The following is a 23,666-nucleotide window of genomic DNA, read 5'->3' as shown; positions in this document are numbered from 1 at the left end:
AAGATCAAATTACATTGCTTGATTTCCGTGAGGGCCAAACTGGCTGAGCACAATTCCATTGTCTGCTGGAAAGGAAATGATCATAAGATCATGTCCTATTTTAATAACTGGCACAACTTTGTGAAGAATTCATACCCAACCAATTTTATTTCTTGCTACAACTGAGTGATGAGCCATTGAGCCTGCAAATAATTTAATTCCATTCCTGTGACATTCAAATCAATCAGTTAGAAGACACACTAAAGCCAACTGTTTCTCAAACTGTGAGGCTGCAAGCACTCAGCATTCTTCTCTTATTTAACATCTGATTTCTTTTACACTAATTTCTTTCCACTCTATTTCCATGTTAGCACATTACTCTTTATGCTTTGTTTTTAGGCATCAAACTCTTGCCCTTTCCCAAATGGAATTTAGTTTTTGGAAGAAAAAAAAGCATAGTTTAGGTTGAGAACCTGAATATTAGGAAATAAGGATACATTTCACTTGTTTACAAAATGAAAATCTAAACAGTTTGGTTTTTGTTGTTCAGTGACATGACGCATTGTACCGAGAATATTAGAAGAATCATTCCAGGACTGAAATATTTTTTAATATTGAATCAAAGTAGATGCAAAGCTAACTAAAGGGTTTAAACTGACGCCAATAAATTTCTTAAAAAGATTATGAGAGGAGGCTTTTGGATAAAAGAATAAAATGATTTATTTTATTCCATGAAAGGAGGGTGAGTTTGGCCCACTATAAATTCATGCATCTTATGCCAACTGTCTCTGCTATTTGACAATCCTTTCAGGCCTCTCTGAGAGACTGCTTGTGCTCTCTCACCAAAAGAGCTATTCTAGATCTTATCTGGTCTCAAAACTGAATCCCACCACCTCTCTAGGTCTTGACAGTTGGCATCTACTCTTGCTTTTCCGACCAAAGGAAAGCCTTCTACTCCTGCTTCTTCTGACTCTGTCTTCCCTCTATGCTCATGAAGGTTCCTGTGATTCCAGCTCAGCCCTACCTGAGGCTCTGGAATAGATCCCAAATCAAGTCAGAGGCTGTAGCTCAAGCAACAGTGCACCAAGGTAAATGAATGTGCTGTTGATCCCACTCTGACTTTATGGCTAGTTTGACTAATTGAGCTTCTGCTTTGTCCTTTTGTTCATGGTGGACACTGTCTTACTCAGCAACCACTTCTCCTCCTTACTAGCCCTGATTATTAAAGCTCTGTCTAAACCACCATCCCATTGCTAAAACCTTGTCTAGATGCCCCAATGCTGGCAAGTACATTGCCATGTGCACCTGCCCCCAGCCTCTCCACTAGTGTTCTCTGTATACCTGAATTCCAATCTTCTCTCCCTTGCTACATCCCTTACAGTAGCCGTGTGCTGGACCGTTACCTTCTTTTTGTCACCGTCAGTTGGGTACCATGCTCTACTGTCCTGTATGGACTTCATCCCTCTCTGTGCACCTGGTTCTGACCTACAGCCCTGCCATCTCCTGATCATTATGTCCAATTTCCAATCTCTTGATGAGGCCAAGTCTCACCAAGGTGATGAGCTCTGTTCTGAAACGTTATCTGCTATAAGCTTATTCTTTTTGCTTTTCATCACTATCAGAAAAAAAAAAAAAAGTGCTTTCACATCCTTCCAAGGCCAACTCTTAGAATCCTTGAAACTTGTGTCTTTAATCCTCTCTGATACCACCTCTTTTAGCTTACCCAGGGTTTTGATCTTTCACTCTCTCATTCTCTCTTTTTCTGTGGGATCTTTCAACTCTGCCTTCAAATATGCACTGGTTTCCCAAGCTAAAGGGAAAATAAAAACATCTCTTGATCCTGCTACTAGCATTTGACTACTGTTCTGTTTTCTCCTTCCTTACGTAAATACACTTTTAGAACAAATGGCCTCCAGTCTATCGTCGTACCACCTATTCCCTCCTTGAAATCTTAGACTGCAGCCTGCTCCTCTTCCCTACACACGCTGGTGAAGTGTTTGGTGTCCTAACCAATAAATTTGGTGCTAGACTATTATTTCTCATTATTCCTGATCTCCCTCTCTGCAATATTAATCAGCACCATTTATTGAGTAGCTATGGTGCATTAAACAATGTCTTGGTTTAATGAACATTTGCAGAATATTTTTCCCCGATAATGTCAACTTTCATCATTTTAGGAATAAATGGATATTTTTTTATGTGGAATTCTTCATAAAAATGGTTCCAACAAGTGATTAAAACTTGGCTTTAGCTTCTGCTCTGTTCTTTCTCCTCCCCATTGTATGCTAGTCGGGACACTGGGAATCAACTCCTGTGGCACTTAGGGAGGATTTCCTGCTCAACACCGCATCCTCAGTTGGAAACGTGACTTTTTCTAATAATCTGTGCAGAGCAGTTAAAGGCACAATTATAAACCACAACATGATGTGAATAGACCTTTGTAGGCACTAATTACAGAGGCCCCCTCTCTTACGTGAGGTCTCAAGTCTCACACATGACAGGTTTTCTTTTCTCCAGTGTAAAATGGAAATGTACTTAACCAGAAGGTTTTCTTTTGGGGACTTCATGTTTTATTGATGTTTAATGAAAACAGCATAAAAAATCTTATCAACAAAGTCACATATCAAATTGTTCATGTCTCCCCAGAAATTCATTTTTCCCTTGTTTTTGAAAGCCAGATGCATTGCCACCCCTCTCTTGATACACATGCACTCACACAAACTCAGAGAAATGAAACATTCTAAACATTCTGTGTAGAAATGGCTAGAGGATGAAAGAGCTACAGCTATATCTTCAACTGGAAGTAACTGCCTATACTCAAGCTAACACATGCTGAAGCTTCCTTTATGCAAAGAAGCATTGCTTTCAAGGTCATTGTGCTTTACTCATAAATGACTGCATTTCTGTTTCTTTATTTCCCTTTATGATTTTAAGGTGTGTCTCTGTGATGCCATATGAAAATAGGGGAAAAATAATAGTTGATGATTCTGTCTCTAATCCTCTGAGAAATAAGAAATGAAGTAAATAAACAAATTAGTCATAAATCAAGATAGACTGCACAAGAAACCAGTTCAAGACCTGTTTGTTCTCAGATCAATTTCCCACCATTTCCTGCTCAGCTCTGTGTCCCAGATATGGAAACATTAGCTAGGCTTCTGTGTCTGCTGATTTACAGATGGGTTAGGGCAATGAGAGAATCTGGCAGGAGGTTGGAGCGCAAGAGGAAGGAAGAAGCCAGAGCACTTCTCCACCCTCCCCACTCTGCTTTGAGTACAGGTTGGACAGATGCCACTTTGGTTTCAGGGCCCCGGTTCCCACTGGACAGGCCCTCACAGTCCCAGTGTCCTCTGGATGGTGCCAGCCCTGGGCTCTGCTAACACTGTGACTTCCCTTCGTCCCTTCAGTCTAGTGGTGAGAGTTTCTTGCTGAGGTCATTAAGCCCTAGGTTGCCTCCCTGGTCCCTTTCAGTCTTATCCTCTGTGTAGCCAATTCCCTGTATTTAATTTCATCTGTTCTAAATATTCAAAGTGGTTTCTGTCTTCCTGGTTCAATCACAGCAGACATTCTGGATATTCAGAAAAACCCAAATAGTGCAATGATTTTCTTTTGTTTCTTCTAGATATATTATTTATGGCCAGAGAAAAAAAATCTAAGAGTACCACTTAAAAAATATACTAACATCATTTGTTTGTTGAATCCCTTGAATTTGAAATTAAAATCACCTCAAAACAAGTTTCATTTTTCCACCTACGGTTTGAAGTTTCTCATATAGCTCTCTCTCTCTTTCTCTCTCAACACTATGTCTGAAGCACTGAAATTTTATGCTAGCTTTTTTAATCCTCTTTAGGAGAAACAAAAATTGACATTGCATTTTCCCAATGTTTCAGCTTATTGTCATGCTTTTGTTCTCAGCCATTTCATCTCTGGCCTAAGCTTCCCTTTCTCATTTTGCTAATATATCCTCTTTCCAAGTCAGCATCAAAGAAAAACAGTGCTTTGGACTACATTAGGATTTGTTTAACCCATTCAAGCAGGTACATTTTTTAATTCAGTAAATGAACCATTGCTCTTAGGGGCCCAGCAATGTTTATTCGGTGCCCACAGATGGCCCAACCCCCATCTTTGTCTCTAGGCTCCCCTCGCACTATGGACCCTGGTGCCCGACTTCCCAGCCATCTCCAGGACCCCCATGTCGTAACTGCTACCAGGGCTGCATTCACATTTCGCTCTCTGCCTGAACTAGAGTTTCTGTATTGAAACCCAGAGCTTGAGGACTGTGGAACTCCAGGTGGGGGAAATAGAATAAACTGTAACCTGCTGCTGCTCCTGGAAGCCCTCACCCCACCCAGTGGGACAAAGTGTCCTGGGTGGAGGCTGCAGCTATGCCACTGGGGGCAGCAATGGATGTCTCAAGCCTAGTGCTTCCAGTCTGAGGAGCCTCTGCCTGTTTCCAAATAACTAAGTTTTGCTTTTGCTCCTAAAATAACCTCTTGTACAGCTTGATGAGTCCTGCCTTGACTCGGGGCTCCCTTGCAAATCCTCGTTCTCCCTGAGGCTGCTGGTCCTCCTTTCCAGACTGGCCATCCCCACTGTGATCCCCGCCTGATTCATGGATCACCCACAGAAACTTCCAGCCACATGTTTACAGGCATCCAGCTTCTACCCACACCAGATAGAGCTCTCCAGCAAAACTGCTTTCATAAACTATGCTTCAAATTATGTTCATGGTTTGCTAAACTAGTTTCCTTCACATCTTAATAGTGTCTGTGTTGAAACCTCAGGAAACCTGACCCTTGGGTAAACTACTTTTGAACTAAGAATCTACCTATGGCATTGAAATTCTTTGAACTCAGGCATGTAAACTCTAAACCAAGAATTAAGTGTATTTTCTATTATGTCATGGGGAATAAGAAAATGAATTTAATCGAGTTACTGTTTGTGACCCTGAACCTAAAATAATCCAGTCTTCTGGGGAAGAGCTCCTTCTTCACATCAAAGGGAATGTTGCTCTACATTTTGAGATGACTTACAAAGGATGACGAGAGTGTGACTTTCTAGCAGGATGTCTCTGGATAAAAGTTTTTACCAGTGTACCACTAGAAGTGTCAGAAATTGTTAAAAAAAAAAAAAAATCTGCATCTGTGTTTAGGCCCTTCCTTTCTCAGGCAAGGAACCACAAAGACAGTCCTGTGATGATCCTTTTTTGAAATCTCCACAGAGAAAAACATTGTAAAACCCTTCTTTTGTGACTTTACAAAGCATTTCAACATCAGAATAATTATCAAGAGTCTGAGGAAGTTGTGTCTTAGCCCGGGTCAAGCTGTCCTCTCCTGAAGCAGAGGTACAGAGCAAAGAGGTGCAGCCACTGAGTGGAGCAAGTAGGCCAAGCTTGGGGGCGGAGGAAAGGCAGGTACCGTAAGAGGAGGTGAATTAGCTCCAGCTATCTTTAGGTCCCAGGGTTGAATAACTTCGTCAAGAATTACTTGTGTTCTTTACAAGTACAGCAGAGCTGGCGGGACAAAATATAGCTACTTATTCATTCACAACCTTGAATTTTAAACTTTTTTTGATTTATGAGTTCAGTAATAATAATATAGAACAAATACGTATAAGGACAGCCGCATCAGACTAATTGGCACTGATGTTATGTAAAACTCCTTTGAGAAATCTAGATTTGGTGTTAAAAGGGGAAAAGGAAAGTCTCATTTTTGAAAAAGGAGGGCAATGGACTCATGAAGATGCTCCTTTTGTCCCCTTTTAGCACTTTCACGCCTTGTTCTGTGCATGAAATAGCTGAGTAGATTTCCTGTGGTCTATCAAACTGCTTTCCACAACCTGCAAATTTTTGTTTTAATTTGCAAAACAAATTAAAGGATATTATTGGATTAAAAACAAGCAAACACTGTGCTCATTCTGTCAGAGAGCCGTGATGTGCCACACTCAGAAAGTAGGCTGCGCTCTTCTTCACCGATTTATTTCAAAACTTCTCTCAGTCAAAGGGTCCTTGGAGGTTTAATAACTTTCTACTATAGACTGTAGCAGATATATTAGGTGGGATTGGTGAAATACAGCCATTACCATATAAATCCAATGCCTTATCAAGAATACATGTCAAAGTTGGTGACAGGACGTAAAAATCATCATTTAATAGCATTACTTTCAGCAGCTTTTTCGTTTGACATTGATGTGTTACTGATTTAGTGCCATGACTATAAAATGTCAAGAGGTTTTACTGACATGAAGCAGATCAATTTATATTAGGAAACAGGAACAAGACTTAAACATCCCTTTTCTGACCTAAGATATTCTTTTCTAAGCAGCGGGGATTGAAGTAATATTTAATCAGCACCTCAATATTAACATTAGAATTTTTTTTCTTAAAATAAAGTCTAAAGTAAATAGCAATTGTGTCTAGGAGTCATGGCAGAAAATGAAAGCTACTGTAGCCATGGGCAGCAATAGTTTCTCATTCCATCAAGGTCAAGTAATATTTCTATCAATTATCATGTAAGGAGTCGATTGCTAAGAAAATCCTGAATCTTTTTAGAGGAAGAAATGGGAGAGAAATACCAGTTTGTTGAACTATATCAAATACAGTCATAATGAATCCCTCCTGCCATGTTGATGGTTATTTCCAGGGAAACGAGGCTTACAAAAATAGCTAATATTCTGTTTTGCTTAGGAAATCAAGTTTATATGTTTCGTTCAGCACAATTACTAAAACTGGCTATGAGAGTTATCACTGGGTTTAATATTGCTCCTAAGCAAGTGTGATAAGGTCTATGCTTATGAGGTATGCTCATAGTTTATGGGGAGCACATAGGGCATCACAGAGCTCACGCTATCCAGGAAGATTTCCTGAGTTGTCTTGAAGGACAAATAGGAGTTAGTTGAAGAATGAAGGAAGGGTTGTCCAGGCAGAGGAAACAAAAGAGTAATAAGAAAATAATAGAGAAGCAAGTAAGAACCAGATTTTAGATGTCATTGACTGCCCGACGGAGATCTTTACCTGGAAGACAGTGAGGGTCTATAGAAGACCTTTGTTACCTTTACATGCCAGGCATCTGTTTTCCATGAAGGTAACTATACCCCTTCTTTTCTTGAAGAACAGTACTAGTTATTTACAGTATCTGAGCATTTAATTCTAGGCTAAGAACATACTGAAAAAGCTTGCTAATGGCATGTTCTAATAATATACAAATCAATTTCCTTATTCACTATCCTAGCTAATTCATGGTTCTTATTTATTTATTGTGATATTTGCATATAGAGTATATACCAGGGAGTAGATTTGTGAAGAAATGAACAATCCAGAGTATCTGCTTTCAAAGAGTATATAGTCTAGTTGAAGATATGGAAAATAATGTCATTTAACAGTGGAAGAAATGCTATCATAGACACTATAAGATACTATAGAAATACAAAGGAGAATCTAACTGGAAGGGGTATAAGAGGACAAGGGAAGGTAACTAGGAGAATCTGAGCCATGAATCATGTCTAAAGGACAAATAAGAGTGATCATGGAAGGTGGCAGGGGGCAAGATGGGGAGGTGGGGAGGAATCCCTTTCATGTCCTACTCCTTTTATGTTTAGGAAATAGCCAGTGTTTCAGTATGGCTGGAATATGGGGTTTGTGTGAGGATGTAGATAAAGCTATGTGACTGTTGGAGTCATTTGTGGAGTTTTATTCCTTGTGGGTCAAGCAACTGAATAAAACAAACAGCTGAGATCACATTTAGGTCTTGACTCCAAATCTGAAAGGAATAGTTATCATACCAGTAGAGTAGAGAAGTGGAAAGCTCAAAAGGGGGGAAAAAAAAAGGGAGCATTCACAGCAGAAAATTCTAGGTACTTCATTGCCAGCAAAGGGCAAGTAATTATTGAAAGTTTTCCTTTTCCTACTGTCTGTATCAACAAAATGATCTGCTGTCTTAAAAACCCTGAACAGGCAAGTACTTGGTTATTGAATAATTCATTTGACCCGTTCCACTTAGTATATTTATACATTGGTTTTGCCTGGATATCCAAAATGGAATATGGATGGGACCCATTCACACCATTGATTTGGGTGTGACTTTTTGGTTGGCAGGTTGAGTTCCCTTGTTTTTCTCCTTGTAAGTTCCTCATCCTATTGACATCATTTCTATATTCTGAGGCTTCTCCAGTAAATCTAAGATGAGAAGTTCAGAATCCCACAAAATGAAAGGAAGTTTTTTAGGTAATAATACTTCCTTCAGAACTTGGCAGAAATCTTACTGGCGTTGAAGGTGAAGGTAGAAGAGGCACTCCATGGTGGATTTCAGAATTCAGAAATAGGAGAAAAGATTGAAAGTATTCCCAAGACCCTGTGTGGGAGATGAACTTCACTTTACACTCCATGCGAGGTATGACTTTCACTCATCCTTCCTTCTTGCATCCTTGGTTTGAAACACAAATATCCTCTGATATCAAGATATGGAGATCTATAAAAGATTGTTTTAAACCCCATCTATTCCTAGAGATGTCCAAATTCTCCCCACAATTTATGTTCATCCCTGAGAACTCATATTTTTAAGGAATTGGCTGCCTCAGGCTCTTCTGTCTCCAGAAGGAACCCATACACATGAGTTCAACAGTCTCTACTAGAGCTTTAGGGTAGGGTAGGGGGTTAGGAATCACAGGAACAGTTCACACAGCACAAACAGCCTTCTGCCCTCATCTTGGCTGCAGTCTCTCCTTCCATTCTTCCCTTCTCTGGAACCACAAAAAATTCTCCCTTTGTCTAATGCATAGCACTGTAGCATTGTTTTTGAAGAGCTCATTCTGTTCCCCAAGCATTTTCTACCAAATGCAGTGCTCTAAGAGGAATTTGATGATTATGTTTTTCACCTTACAATAGGAATTTTGTTCACCCTCAATGTAAGCATCTTTCCCATACTTGGAGTTTATTATTTCACATCTTTCTCTAATACCTCACTTTTTTCATACTTCCATTGAGAGAAACAGGAGCCTTCACAAGGAAGCTCCCTTATCTTCCCATGATCAGTTTAATAAACTTATCCGGGTTGGCACTGATCTTTGTCTCCCTTTTTTCCTATTATGATAAAAAGTTTCTCTGCTCACAAAAACTAAAAGTTCATCATGTTCTCTGAGTCCCTCCTCCTTTGCTTTCTTAAACTTTTTTACTCTGCTATTCCTCTCTCCAGCATCACTAATTTCTCCTGGTTAACTGGATCTTCCCCATAAGTATATAAATTTTCTTGCATCTACCATCTGAAACAAAATTGTAAACTAACTTATTGTAAACTAACTTATGTTCCTCTCTAGCTGACAACCCAGATCTTTATTCTTTAGAGACAGAATTTTTATTTTATTTACTTATTTTTTTGCTGCACCGCACAGCTTATAGGACCTTAGTTCCTTGACCAGGGATTGAACCCGGACCCTCATCAGTGAAAGCCTGGAGTCCTAACCACTGGACTACCAGGGAATTCCCCAAACAGAATTTTTTTAAAGGCCTGTTCATGCTGTTTCCATTTCCCCACCTTCAAGTAACTCTTCAACCCATTACAATTCTCCTTTTCCCTTCATTCTACCGCTGAAAAAATTTATCAAAAGCACCAGTGATCTCCATATTGTAAAATCTAATGGGCACTTTTCTCTCCTCCTCTTCCTTGACTTCTTACCAGCAACTGACAAGCTCATCATGTCCTTATTTCTGGATACATGGCTTATCTTGGTTTCTGATTCCATGTTTGCCTGGTTTACCTCTTAGCCATCATGCTTCTCCTTTTCAGTCTCCTTGACTGACTCCTTTTCCTCTGTTTGCCCATTAATAAAATGTATCCCACAGGGTTTAGCCTCATCCCACCCCCCTTCTCTACTCTCTATCACCCAATCCCATGGCTATAACAACAGAAGACTCGCAAATTTTTTTTCCATTTTCAAACACCCCTCTCTGCTCCAGGCTCAGATAGAAGAATGCTTATTTAATACTTCCAGCAGATTATCTCTCAGGAAACATATTTAATATGTTCAAAAGAGAAAATTTGGTTTTTTCCCTAAAATATATCCCATCCCCATACAAATAAATGGTATCACCATTTTCTCAGCTGCCAAAGCAAGAAATCTGTGAATCATTCTTATTTTATCTCTCATTCTCTACCTTCTGTCTCTTAGCAAATTCTATTCATTCTATCCCTAACATAAATTATAATCTACCCATTCTCCATCTCTACTGCCACCCTATCCAGGCCAGCATCACCTTGTGCCTGGTGAACTTTCATAAAGTCCTAATTAGTCTCTCTCCTTCCTCTCATCCCCTTTCAATCTATTTTCAGTAGCTAGAGTGATCTTTTAAATGCAAATCTGATTAGATAATAGCTTCGTATTCTTCCCAAAAGCTTGGTCTTGGCCTACAAGTCTCTACATTACTGCTTTACAACTACAACTTGACAATTCTACCATTCACTCAATATGATCCAACCCCATGCTAGCTCTTTCTTAATCCATTAAATGTACAAACTTTCTCCAGTCTTAGGGCCTTTGCACATGCTAGTTCTTCCACCTGAAATATTCATTCTATGGTTCATTGCATTTTTGTTTTCTTTTTCTTCAGGTCATCAGAATGGTCTTTCCTCATCATCTGAGGCTCCCATTCCCATTCTCTACCACTGCCTTCCCTGATTCCTCTATAACTTATGGTTGGTTTTCTCATTTGTTTGTCTTTCCCACAAGACTGTTGGTTTAGACAGCCTTTAAATTTGGATGCTTGGGTCCCACTCAAGATATTTTGGTTTGTGTTGTCTGGGGTGAAGCCTGAGTATCAAGATTTTTAATTGCTCCTTGGGTGATTTTAATGGGCAGCCCAGCACTCTGCACGAGTGCTTCTCAAAGTGTGGTGCCCAATCAACAATATCAGCATCACTTGTGAATTTGTTAGACATGCAAATTCTCAGGCCCCACCATTGGCCTACTCAATTAGAATCTCTCCAAGTGATTCTGACGCAGGTTAAAGTTTAAGAACTGCTACCTAGAAGAAAGGCCATGAGGGTTAATCCTTGTATCCAGATACTGCATAGTGTCTAGTAGGCATAAAGGATACTTGAATCAACAAATGACTAATCAGTAATAATCATAATCAATACACGAATAAATTAAATAATAAATTATATAATGTATGAATGGCTTTCTCTTATAGAATTAAATGCAGGTGATCTGATGCCAACATACTTCCCTCTACTAAGACCTAAGGATAAATTTATTCTACTAGCCCTCGCTAAGAAAGTTTGTTATATCAGAGCTGGAAGAGCAGCAAATAGTGTGATTTTCTGAACTGCTGCCCTAGCAATTTCCTTTCTCAGCCTCATTTATATTGCTCCAAACACTAAATCACTGGCTGTTTTGACAAGTGTGCTATTTTCACTTCTGTGACTTCCACCTCTAATTCAAAGGTGGTAAAGTGGAGAGGTTATTTATTAAATTTCATTGGTAACAGATTAGCACAAACATTTGTTTTCCTTTAATTTACCAGTGAGTGGGTCACTAATGGCCTGCTCAATCCAGTTAGGGGATGCCTGCCTTTTCCTGGATGATGTTGCATGTATTGCAGGTGAACAGTCTCCTGTTAGAAGCCAAGGGTTGCTATTATCTGCACCTCCTCCCCAGCACCATCTGGAAACCTCACAACTTCTCAGAATGCAAGGTGCATCCTCTCCATTCTTAGACATTATCATGCTGAGAAGGCCCAGGCACTGGCAGGACTGTTGTGACTGGCTTGCTAGAGAAAGAAGAAAAGATTATCTCCTCTAATTCTAATGTGAAGTTGATACATAAGCTAGAGAGAAACAGTGATATTAGTTCAAGCCGCTCAGAAGTAATCATGCCTCCCCTTGGATAGGGTCTCTAACAAATAAGCCCAAAGCTGCTACTGGAGGTGGATGCTACCTTTGTAGCTCAGGCTTGTTTCTGGCATCATTCTCTATAATGCATCACTCTCCCAGGCCCCAGGGAGAAATGAGGCTACGGCTCTATATTGGCCTAAAGGGCGGTGCCTGCAATATGCTCTCCTGCCAGGGGTGCCCTGGAGAGCTTTCCTCCCAGCTCACAGGGGCCTAATTGGTGCACATCTCAATGGCTTTCCTGTAGGGGTGGCAGCAGCAGCTTTGAAGGGCAGTGCAAGGACTTGCTCAACAAAGATACCCTCCCTTCTCCCTCTTGGTCCTTGGTGGCTGAAATTCTCAGCCGTTGTCACTCTTTTAAAAAGCAGGAGTGCGGCACTGTTGAGGTAGATTTCTTACTGACCATCTCTCTCTCTGCTTATTTAGTCTTCAACTTTCCAAGATTACTGAGGATTAGCTTAACTAGATAAATCATTGCAAAATTTTTGAAGACCAAAAAAAAAAAAAAAATTCCAGACAGAAAATGAAACTGCAAATAAAATCATGGGCTCTGGGCTTCCCTGGTGGCTCAGTGGTTAAGAATCTACCTGCCAATGCAGGGGACATGGGTTTGATCTCTGGTCCAGGAAGATCCCACATGCCGCGGAGCAACTAAGCCTGCGGGCCACAACCACTGAGCCCATGCACCACAACTACTGAAGTCCGCACGCCTAGAGCCTATGCTCTGCAAGAAGAGAAGCCACTGCAATGAGAAGCCCGCGCACAGCAATGAAGAGTAGTCCCCGTTCGCTGCAACTAGAGAAAGCCCACGCGCAGTAATGAAGACCCATCACAGCCAAAAATAAATAAATAAAATAAATAAATTCAAAAAAAAATCATGGGCTCTGCTCACCCCACTCCAGGAATGAGGGAAAGCAGATACCCTTATGCTGCATGACAGATGGAGTTTGTACATGCTCTGAAATGTACCGCGTGCTTTGGATGTGGTAAAAAGAGTGGGTAGCCAGCTGCTACGATGAGAATCCACTATGGAAACTGATCCTCCCACTAGAACCTTCTTGAAATGAGAAAGAAACATATTCCAGGATCATAGAATGCAGATTAAATGACTTATCTAGTTATTTTGATAGAATATATGGCATGATGAACATCCTGACCACCCATAGTCAAATTATCTTTCCATCTGAGCTGACCTGGATGACTAAAACTTCCCGTTTCTTCACTCCTCTGTACTTAGAAAAAAAGGTTCCCATTATATATTGGGTTGGCCAAAAAGTTCGTTTGGGTTTTTCCATAAGATTTCCATATTTGGAGCAGAGGAAAGAGGGAGGGGATAGTGGTAACATCGTAATCTACTCTCTGCCACTGGAGCCTTAGCTTAAAGCTGTTTATTACTTTAGGTCCCTTCATCTGGACAGGCTCTGATGCAGAAGAATCAGGGTAGGTCTGGAAGGGCAAGCCCAGATAGCAGCGTGAAGATAATCGTGCCTGGTCCTGGGTGTGGTAGACTGGGGCAATGAAAGCGTGATGTCCAGAAAGGGAATGAAAGTCACCATCTACTTCATAGTTTTTGCCCTGCAGTCAGAGTAAACTTTTCAAATTCGATTCCAATCATGCCATTCCTCCGATTACTTCAGTGGCTTCTCATTACATGAGGATGAAGACATGAAAGGTGACTCCTGCCCAAGTCTTAGGTCTTATTTCACAGCCCTGTTACATGCTCTTTCACACCATATATTTTATAAAGCCCATTACAATTTTATTTTGATAAATGATTGTGTAATTAGTTGTTTAACACCTATTTCCATTAGATTGCAAGCTCCGTGATGGAAGAGATTTGAGCCATCTTACATCAACGCTTTATTTTCAGAGCCTTGCTCATAGTAAATGCTCAAAAGTTACTTGTTGAATAAAGGATGAAAGGATCAGTTTGGGTTGGAAAACATAGGGCGTCTATAGACAAAATGTAGAAAAGGGTAGAAACAAGTAGATAAACATTTCAAGCTAAAAACACTATACTTCTCTCCTTGGGAGGAAAAAAAGATGGGTACTTGTTAAAAGTCTGTTAAAGGTCTGATTGGGATAAATCTTTCCATTTTAGCTAAATTAAAATCTGATAACTTCTCTTTTCTAGTGTACACACAGAAAATTTAGGTAGTGTAGCAGATAGTTATTTGTTATTTGGGATAAATGAAATGATAGCCAACTCTCATGCAACTATATATATTATCCTTGACGAATTTTGATCTTGGGCCAACTTATTTTCATACGAAATAAAATGCAAGATGACGTTGAAGCTTGGGCGTGGTTAGAGAACACAAACACAGCGAGAAAATTCCAGACTCAAATCTAGAATTATTTTTTGGCTGCTTTGGACTACCTACACTACTCTTTGATATATATAAGCATATTAGTACAGCTAATTGAGAGCCAGCTGTTTGATAGTATTATTAGCAATATTCCTTTTATTTAAACCACATTAGACCCAGCATATATATATATATACATATATATATATATCCCAAAGAATGGATGCATATTTCAACAAAAGAGACTTGCATGAGAATATTCATGGCTGGCTCATTCATAACAACTCCAAACCGGAAACAACCCAAATGCTCATCAACAGGACAAGAGATGTAAGGTACATATTCATGTAACAGAACGTGACTCAGCATTTAAAAGGAATTACTGATATGAGCAATAACATGGCTGAATCTCATAGACATTATGTTGAACAAAAGAATTCATATTCTATGGTTCCATTTAAGTGAAATTCAAGAAGAGGCAAAACTAATATATGATCCTTAGCTAGAAATCTGAACTGTGATTGTCTCAGGACAGGGATATGGATGGAGCAGTGATTGGAAAGGACCATGAGGCAACTTTTTGGGGTGCATGAAGTATCCTGTATCTTGATTTGGGTGATTTCAATCCAGGTACATAGATTTGTCAAAATGCATTGAACGAACACTTGAGATCAGTGCCTTTTACTATAGATACATTATACCTCAATAAAGATGAAGGTCAAAAATGCAAACCAATAATCTGCATTCTCAAGAAAGTACTTTAAAGGCATAAGAAATAAAATGTACTTCGGTTCTTCCAATGTGTTTGACATTAAAATTGGAAAAAATAAAAATGACCACTGATATACATAATCAGTTATATATGAATTAACTGCCCCTAAATTATAACAAACCTGGTATGTGGTTAATCAACATGTCTACCTGTGAGTCCAATGGTGAGATCCAAAGCTCTAAAGAAGCAGGGATTTTGCCATGTTTACATTTATGTCCTGAGCATCTAGCTCACTGCTTGAACTGACTCTTACCTTGAAATATTTGAATAACTTTGAAGAAGCCTTAACTTCTTCAGGTCTCAGTTCCTTCATCAGTATAATGGAACTAATATCTGACTTCCCTAAGTGTGTACTACAAACAACATAATAGACCAAAAATACTTTTGAAGTAGTTAAAAGTCTAACTCAACCCAAATGAAAAGTCATTTTAATATTTTTAGCAGGCGGCTTTATGTTTCAGTTTTTCCTTTATCCTGTAAACTGACCTAGATAAGATAAAGGACTCCAGAACTCTGGCCCACAGAGACTTATGTAGTCAAGCTTTCAAGACTTAGTTCAAGGAGTAAATCACCTACAGAGACTTTCTAGCCTCCCCCGTCCCCACCACATCTTTTGGTGTCATAAAGGCAGGAATTGCTTTTATTAATCTTTTTATCTCCAGTGTCTAGAACAGTAGTCCTCTCAGGGTAGATGTTTAATATTCTTAAAATAAACAAATGGACCTCAATTTATTCAAATAGTCCAATAATAGAGTGATTTGATTTTCCAGGGAACATAGAATGTGTGCTGCGTATCTATATGTGTAAGTTTTATTTATATCCTACATGGTGGAGAATATATCCTACATGGAGGAGAATATTCATCCTCATAGAGATTAAGTAGTTACTTGCTCCAAGTCGCTTAGCTAAAAGGAAGCTGATGTGGAATTCATTCCCACATCTGTCTCCTCCCAATGGTCAGAAGCATCCCGTCATACTGCCATATTACTGAAGTTGCTTTTATAACATGCATTACATTTCAGATCTATCCTCAGTAAAGCCCAACTGATACAAAATAATCTTCCTAAAGAAGGAAAGAGTCTCCCTTTGATAAGTAAGCTTTCATTGCTGGCTAGAGTACCAGGACAGAAATGAAAAGATTTAGATTACAGGGTCAGGCAAGTCTCTTTGGAACTTTGTGACCTGGGGCAAATCATTGGAGCTCTCTGTGCCTTCATTTTCTTATCTTTAATTAAAGAGAATACGATCTACTGTGTTTTATCTCACAGGGTAGAGAGAATCATAAAACAATATGTGAAAGTGTTCTATGAAATATAAAGTGCTGTAAAATGTTCAAGAAAACAGACATATCAGGAATCACTGCACTGAGGGAGATTGGGTTGAAGTCAAACAGACAGTATTGAATCGCTTCTTTTGAATTTTTGAATCTACACGTGTATATTATACACATGTATTTACATATATGCTCTTTTATTATAAATCTTTTTAAAGTGAAGATAACTTTTGGGTAATTTATGGGGTCTTTTGAGTTGAGGATTTTTCTACTAGTTCCAACCAAGGAGACCCAATGAATTGGTTCACCAGCCTGAAATGAGAGGCCTTGTAACCATGTGGCCTACTCATTTAAGCAGATGGAATAAAACGTTCAGTGTTAATTAAAATCTTCAAAGGGTCTTCAAAGGGTAGCAGTAAATACTATGTATTTCCCTTATTTAAAATACTAGCAGATGAAGAGTTCTTTTTTTTCTCCTTAATGAATATAGGAATCCCATCTGTTATCTTTATAAAAACGTACCGTGAAATGCAGAGAAAAAGCAGAAATTAAAAGATTGTGTCCTTCTCTTTCTTTCACAGGAAGCCACTCTTTTTTGGAATCAGACAATGCTGTTTTGTCCCCGCCCGATCAAATCTCCCTTCAAAGCCATGGGAAACTATTGGTCAATTAGTGACCACGTGATTCCTAGCCGCCTCTATTTCAAAAACAGTGATAGATACTATAGATTATCTCACTCAACACCCATCCAACCCCTTACTAGTTAGTCTTCCTGTACCAGAGAGGCTGGAAAGTTTGGACCTATGTTTCAAAGGGAGGAGATGTTCAAAATAACAAGTCAAATATTTGTGGTTAAAAATGTCTCTTCCAGTTTTATAGTTCTTGGATTCTGTCAACATCTCTCTCACAATGCTTAACACTCAAATACCAAGAACTTGTTTATTTCTCTTACCCCCCCCACCCCCCCACCCCACCCCCACCCCCGCTGTCACTGTGATGACCCCACCCCTCCAATGTCATGTGTGTCATGGGTGTACTCTTTTTTATTGGTTACAAAGAAAGGTTTGGGGAGGGAAATGAAACCAGGAGGCCAAAAGTGAAATGGATCAGAAAAAAGAAGTGGACGATGAAAGGAGACTAATGAGCGCAGAAGAGTACTGAGTTGATTAAAGTAGGAGTTGGAAGTGTATAGATTACAAAGCTGGATTAAGCTCAGTTCCTAAAAAAGAAACTGTATCTAGAGACTTGAGGACATGAGGACCAGGTGAGCATCCAACCTACGATTCTGTCGAAGGACTGGGAAGACAGCTAAAGCCTGCCACCCAGGAGAATGTGCTGGCAGAAAGTCTGTTTTCCCCTCACCCTCAAGCTCAGAATGATTGCTCAAGGGCAGAAAAGCACAATGGGCTAAAAATAATCACGCTTTCATCTAACAGTGCTGACCTGAACCTGTAATGTGCTGACCCGTTGGCAGTAGGATACCTTGGAATTCCTCACCTGTACAAATGTGGTTCCTTGCACTCTAAATAATTTGCTGAGGGTGATGTTTCTGATGAGTCATTACAAAGGCAGGGTCCTGATGGGGCTTAGGGGGCAGCGCTGTGTACCCAGGTCATCCGGTCACACAGATCAGGCAGTGAGAAGATCAACAACTAACAAAGGGAGCCGACTGTCCATCATCTGCTCTTCTTTACCTGATCACTCTGCTGTCTCCAGCAACGGTCCCTTTGGTCCAGAGGTCCCCACGTTTCTGCCTGCTCAGCCTGGTGTTATTTAAGGTGAAAGGGACCTAGTTTCATCTCATGCTCCTAAGCTGTTGGTGTTTGCTGACTAATGTTTCGAGTTAGTGCAAGAGGCACCATTCCTCAGCTATGCTAATGATACAGTTCTACTCACTAAATCACAAATCTGCAGAACTGGGTCCCCAGCCCAGCTTGCCTTCAACAAAGCAGGTGATTAGCAGGAAACTGAAAAACACACACCCTGCTTTAAGTTTCTTCCTCTAGGCTGGCTTTGAGGCATTCCCGGCCCCCGCCCCCCCCAACCCAGTTCCCTATCACGGCTCAAGCTGCCAAGGAAGTGACTGACAGGTGCAGCCCGGGGCACCACTTTCTTGGCGGCATCTCCCTCCACGGAAGCATCCTTCCTTCTGCAGCAGATGCTGCAGGGAAATGGACTCCTAAAGTTTAGCATAAGGCATTCTCTGACGCAAAACGCCTCTTTGCTTCCTCTGCCCTATATTCTCTTACCTCCCAAGTCTACCAGCATCTAACATCAAGCAGTCCCATAACCCAGAAAAAAAGTGTGTGGCCACATATCAAACTAGCCCGTCAGAAAGGTCAGATTCTACTTCCCTGGACCTTTAGGAGTAGTCAGTTGTTTTCTACAGGTGGCTGAATCCTTGTGAAAATTGCTTTGGTCCTTGCGCACCAAATAACATACCGATTCACCCCCCCGCCCCACCCCAGATAAAATTAGTTTTTGTAGCGAGAAGGATAAAACATACAAAGGGCTTTTTTTTGATTTGTATTGACAGCCCAGCTTTCTTCACCTCCAACACTTGCCTTTCATCCTGTTTGCCAAGGGGTGTTCCTTGCTTCATTCAGGTATGGCTTTAAGTCCCATTTCATCTTTGAATTCCTCACAGACTATAAAAAAAAGGTGGGGGGGGAGTGATATTACTGAATGCTTAAATAAGACAAATTCCGTGAATCTCTGCAACTCAGGGCTGTGGTAACACACTCACTCCACGTTAAATTCATAATGTAAATGTTGATATTCATGTCATGTTTGTTAGCTGTATTCAGAGTTTCCTTAATTTATACCAGGTTTCTAGAAAGCAGAGATAGATAGGGCAGGGTAACAAGATGTAATTCAATTTAATGAATACTTGTCAAGGGCTATATGCACAGTAACATCTTTGCATAGAATCATGTAAGAATTATTATAGCTAATAAGTGCTCTTTGATGAGAATCATATTTTATATTATATTGAGAGACCTTTAATTTTTGTTACGGGAGTTTTTGAAAAGAGAGGAAAAAGTAATCACCGTTCTCCCATCACAAATCAGGATTTTATTGAAATTTCAAATGGCTATATTTCAAAGAACTTCTAGACACTCTTCAAGTTCTTTTTTTTTTTTTTAACATTGGAAAACAACATAGTGGAAGGAAGCATTCTCCTTGTGGAATGGCGTATTTCATGCTAACATTCCTTTTTTAAGTTTCAAGAAATTAAAGTGAACAACCAAGTAAAACCCATGCAAATGATTATTCCAAGTCCTGTCCATACCGTAAACAGTCAGTTCTAAAGAGAGAAATTTGAGATGACTGGAAACATGCTGTTTGTTCTTAATCTGTCAATCTCAGTCATGAATGTGATCAGTAAGCACATCACGGTGGGAGGTTATTTTCTAATAAAATGGGCCAACATAAAGAAACAATCTGCTTGGAATGATGCATCTTTAAGTTCCAAAGTAGTATAAGAAATCTCTGGGACAACCTCTCCCTAAGAGGGGAAAAGCTGTGGTGATCGAGGCTTTGGTACTTCTGCTTTTTCAAAACAAAACTTGACCTTGAGACAGACTTCAGAAGTAGCATGAAGTCATTGCTTACAACCTTCTCTTAAAATGTCACAATTCATTGCCCTTGACTCGGGTCTCGGGGAGTCAGTGATAAGGACAGCCAGGGTAAGAATATAACCCTGTCCCTGTCCTCCTGTGGCTCAGAGACAGAGCACGTGGCCGCCTCCAAATGTAGTTTAGCCATGCTGAGCAAAATCACTGCTACAAAGTAATTCTCCCTGGTATCAGAGAACCTGCTGTGGGATGGACTTTAGAATTAGGTTCTGCTTCTAAGTACAATACCTATATGACTTTAGTAACAACAACATGACAATAATAACAGCAGCTACCACTGAATTCTACTACATATCAGGCACTTTAGTTATAATTATACTTATTCACCTCTTTAACCCTCACAACTCTTAGAGATACACAGTAGTACTGTCCCCATTTTACAGGTGAAGGATACGAGGGACAGGGAGACCAGGAAATTTGTCTAACATCACAAAGGGCAGTGAATTGTGTAGTCTCTGAGTATTAGTTTCTTTTTTCATAAAGTGGGGATATTTTACTTATATTGCAGGGCTACTGTGAGGGTTAAAGAAATAATAAAGGTAAAGAATCTGGCACATGGTAGGTGCCCATTATAGAGAGATATTAATAATTCCTTTATATTAAAAACCCTTCTCCTCCTGACATGAATCCATAATGACTCATTTTATTTAGAGGTTGCTTATCTACCAAACCTCCAAGCCAACCAGAACCAGGAGAGAAGCACAAAGCAATCAGAATAGTCTAATCAAAACAAGCAGTCAAACAACCCTCTTGCCCATTATCCTGACGGAGCCCCCAGGAGCCTTGCTGAGAGCCTATTTACTCCAAGGGAGCCCTGGTTTTAGGGGGCTTGGCTATAAGGCTTCCCAGCTCACAGATGATTAGAAATGCAAATTAACAGGGGAAGGGTCTGCTAGGAGCTAGACGTGACAGCTGACAGTCTAGCTGCAGTAGGAGAAACGGAACCCCCCTTAAGAGCCAGACAGGAGAACTCAAAATGCAGACCAGAGTGGACCCTCTGAGGAGGGCAAAGTCCTTAATAATAGATTACTAGCCCTCTCAGAAGCCTATCCTGGCACCTCATCATCCGTTTTGTCAGTTGCTGCTATTCCTCTGTGTCCCCTCTATGCCCTATCCATGCCCTGTTCACATCCCTCATACAGTCTCTTTTGCTCTGGGCTGTAGCAATTTGTCTTCAGTATCCTCATCCTAATTTGACCTTAAGCTCTTGCAATGGCAAGAGCACTACTACTGCATTCATCTTTGTATCTCTGAGCCCCTCACATAATGATGGGTGCTCTATATATGCTTGTTGAATGAATGATTATTGATTCAAGATACCGCATGAGAAAGAGACAAGAATTTGAATTCACGTTTTCAAAGATAGGAAACAATGTAAAGGAGGTTGAGAAACTTTCTATTCAAAGCCATTACAGGAAATTTTCCGCCTAAAGTAAGCGTCAATAGCCTGGAAAATTTATGTTTATGTGAAGCACATCACTCCCCGAGGGCTCTGGATAAAGGAGGCATTTCCCTGTCTACTTACCCACTGGTGAGAAGAGGAGAGGAACCACAAGAGGAGAGGGACCTGGGTCATAATGAGCACTTGGGAAGTTTAATGGAGAGGGAGAGAGTACAGGAGACGGATTATGAATAGCAAAGATGAATGGGATCCATGTCACAATTGTGCTGAGGCCCAGCCCTTGTTTTGTTCTTTTCCCAGAAAATGGAGTGGCATTTTAGAGGGAACTTGGAAAATTGATTGCAGTTACTATGGTAGGTGGCATCAGAGTTCTGTTTGAAAGGATGAAAATAAAGCAGGATAATGAAGCAAGACAATACTTTATCAGCTAAATCATGAGGCGTCTACGCTGCAGGGAAGGGCGCTTTTACAAAATATAGAGGAAAAGCCTTTGCCTGACAAAGGGGACTCGACCCTGAAAAGATTCAGCAAATAGAAAAACCATGGGTATTAAGACTGGTTGTTTGGCAGAACTGCTGGGAAGGGATAGTCAGAGAGGAAGCACGTAATGAATAGGCATCCTGGGGAGCTGGGGATGATACCTAGGAGTGGGGTTACGAACTGTAAATCCAGAGATAAGGTGGAGTGAGAAGACATACTGGGTTGGCTTGGGGGTGATCTGAGTTCACAGGGGACCAATGCCTTTCAATGTAGAATCAGAGAAGCAGCAAGACCGCTGAGTACAAATACCCTTGGCACACAGGCCTGCACAAGCCCGTGGAGCAGGGGAATAGTTCCTGTGTGCCTAGGTGCAGAGGGGAGGTGATGAAGGGCTACAAAGGACCACCAAGCTTTGCACAGCCTCACACTTCACGGGCACAGCAGCGAGACCTGTGCCCTTGAGCCGGTCATGATGATGAAACTAGGGAAACCCAGACCTCAGAATGGGTTCCTGAATGGCCTCTACCGAAAGTCAGGTGGGAAAGATAAACCTAAACACTAATAAAAGACTACCTGTAAAGGGCCACCTGTATCAGATACAAGCCCCCCAGCTGATGCTCTAACACTAAATAAGGGCCCAGAATTCGATACAACCTCAGTGTAAGGGATTGTTCCAATCTCATGGTACAAGGGGAGCTTCGTTGATGGACTAAATTTCATAACTGGAAAAACACCCCCCTTTTGTCACATCCTGATTGACCTTAACCTAAAACCCTCCATCAGGAACACCGCCCTGGGCTGGGAGCCAGAGCCCTGTTGCAGTCACTTTGCTCTGCTCTGCTTTTCAAGGATGGAAATAACACACTATCGACCTGTTGTACATTTCAGCAACAACCTAAATCCAAACTTGAAAAGTCACCCTGTGTCGATCAAATTGTGTGTAATGAAGTTAATTGAAATGAGTTAAAGGTGAGGGTGGGCAAGGCCTGCAGCCTCAGGGCTGTTGATCTTTTGACAGAGCCCTGCCCCTCCTCCACAAAAGTTCCTGTGTCTTCCCATCAGAAGTCACTCCTCTGACAGGGCTGTGACAGTCCACAGTCAGAGAAAAGGTCAATTAAACCTGTGACAACTCCGCGCTGAAAGCACACAGAAGAGCATGCCCCACACTCGCATCCCTCCCATTTCCATAATCATGAATTTCATTCTGTTGTCCAGGCAGATGTCTGGGAATGTAATACAGAGAATTTAAATAAGCTGAAGGCTTCTGGTGCAGCCCATTTTCTCTTCTTTTACAAATTTGGTTTCTGCTTGCTGTTCATTCACATTTCATACCCTTGACGGACTATCTTTAGTCTCCATATTTTATAGTTTTTAGAGGCATGAATTAAGTTTCACATGTAAAATGAAACCCGAGAAATTCCTCTTCTCCTTGGATGAAAGAACTCACCCGGCACCTGGAGCAATTTTGCAAATGTTGCCAGAAACAAGAATCAGGTTTCACCAGTGAATACAGGTTTATGCAGCCTAGAAATTGTACTGCAAATAACATTCTAGAGGTCAATTGAAATGTAGCTTCTTGCCTTCATTAAGACAGTCTGGAATAAAACCAAACCAGAAAAATTCTCATACCACTGTCCATACTCTCAACTGAGAGGCCTTGTTACTAGACAAAAGAATGTATCAAAAAATGAAAATGAGACAAAATAGCGCAGGTCAGAAGTAATTTTGTTTAACACCGTATTAGCCAGTTCAGGCTGCCGTAATGAAATATCATAGCTTGGGTGGCTTAAGCAACAGACATTTATTTCTCACAGTTCTGGAGGCCGGAAATACAAGATCAGAGCACCACCATAATGAGTTTCTAGTGAAGGCTCTCTCTTCTTGGCTTGCAGATGGCTGCCTTCTGCCTTCTTGCTTTGTCCTCACATGGCAAG

This window comes from Grampus griseus, assembly GCF_964374135.1.
Source record: "Grampus griseus genome assembly, chromosome: 9".
In the NCBI taxonomy this organism is placed as follows: domain Eukaryota; kingdom Metazoa; phylum Chordata; class Mammalia; order Artiodactyla; family Delphinidae; genus Grampus; species Grampus griseus.
This window is presented reverse-complemented; position numbering follows the sequence as displayed.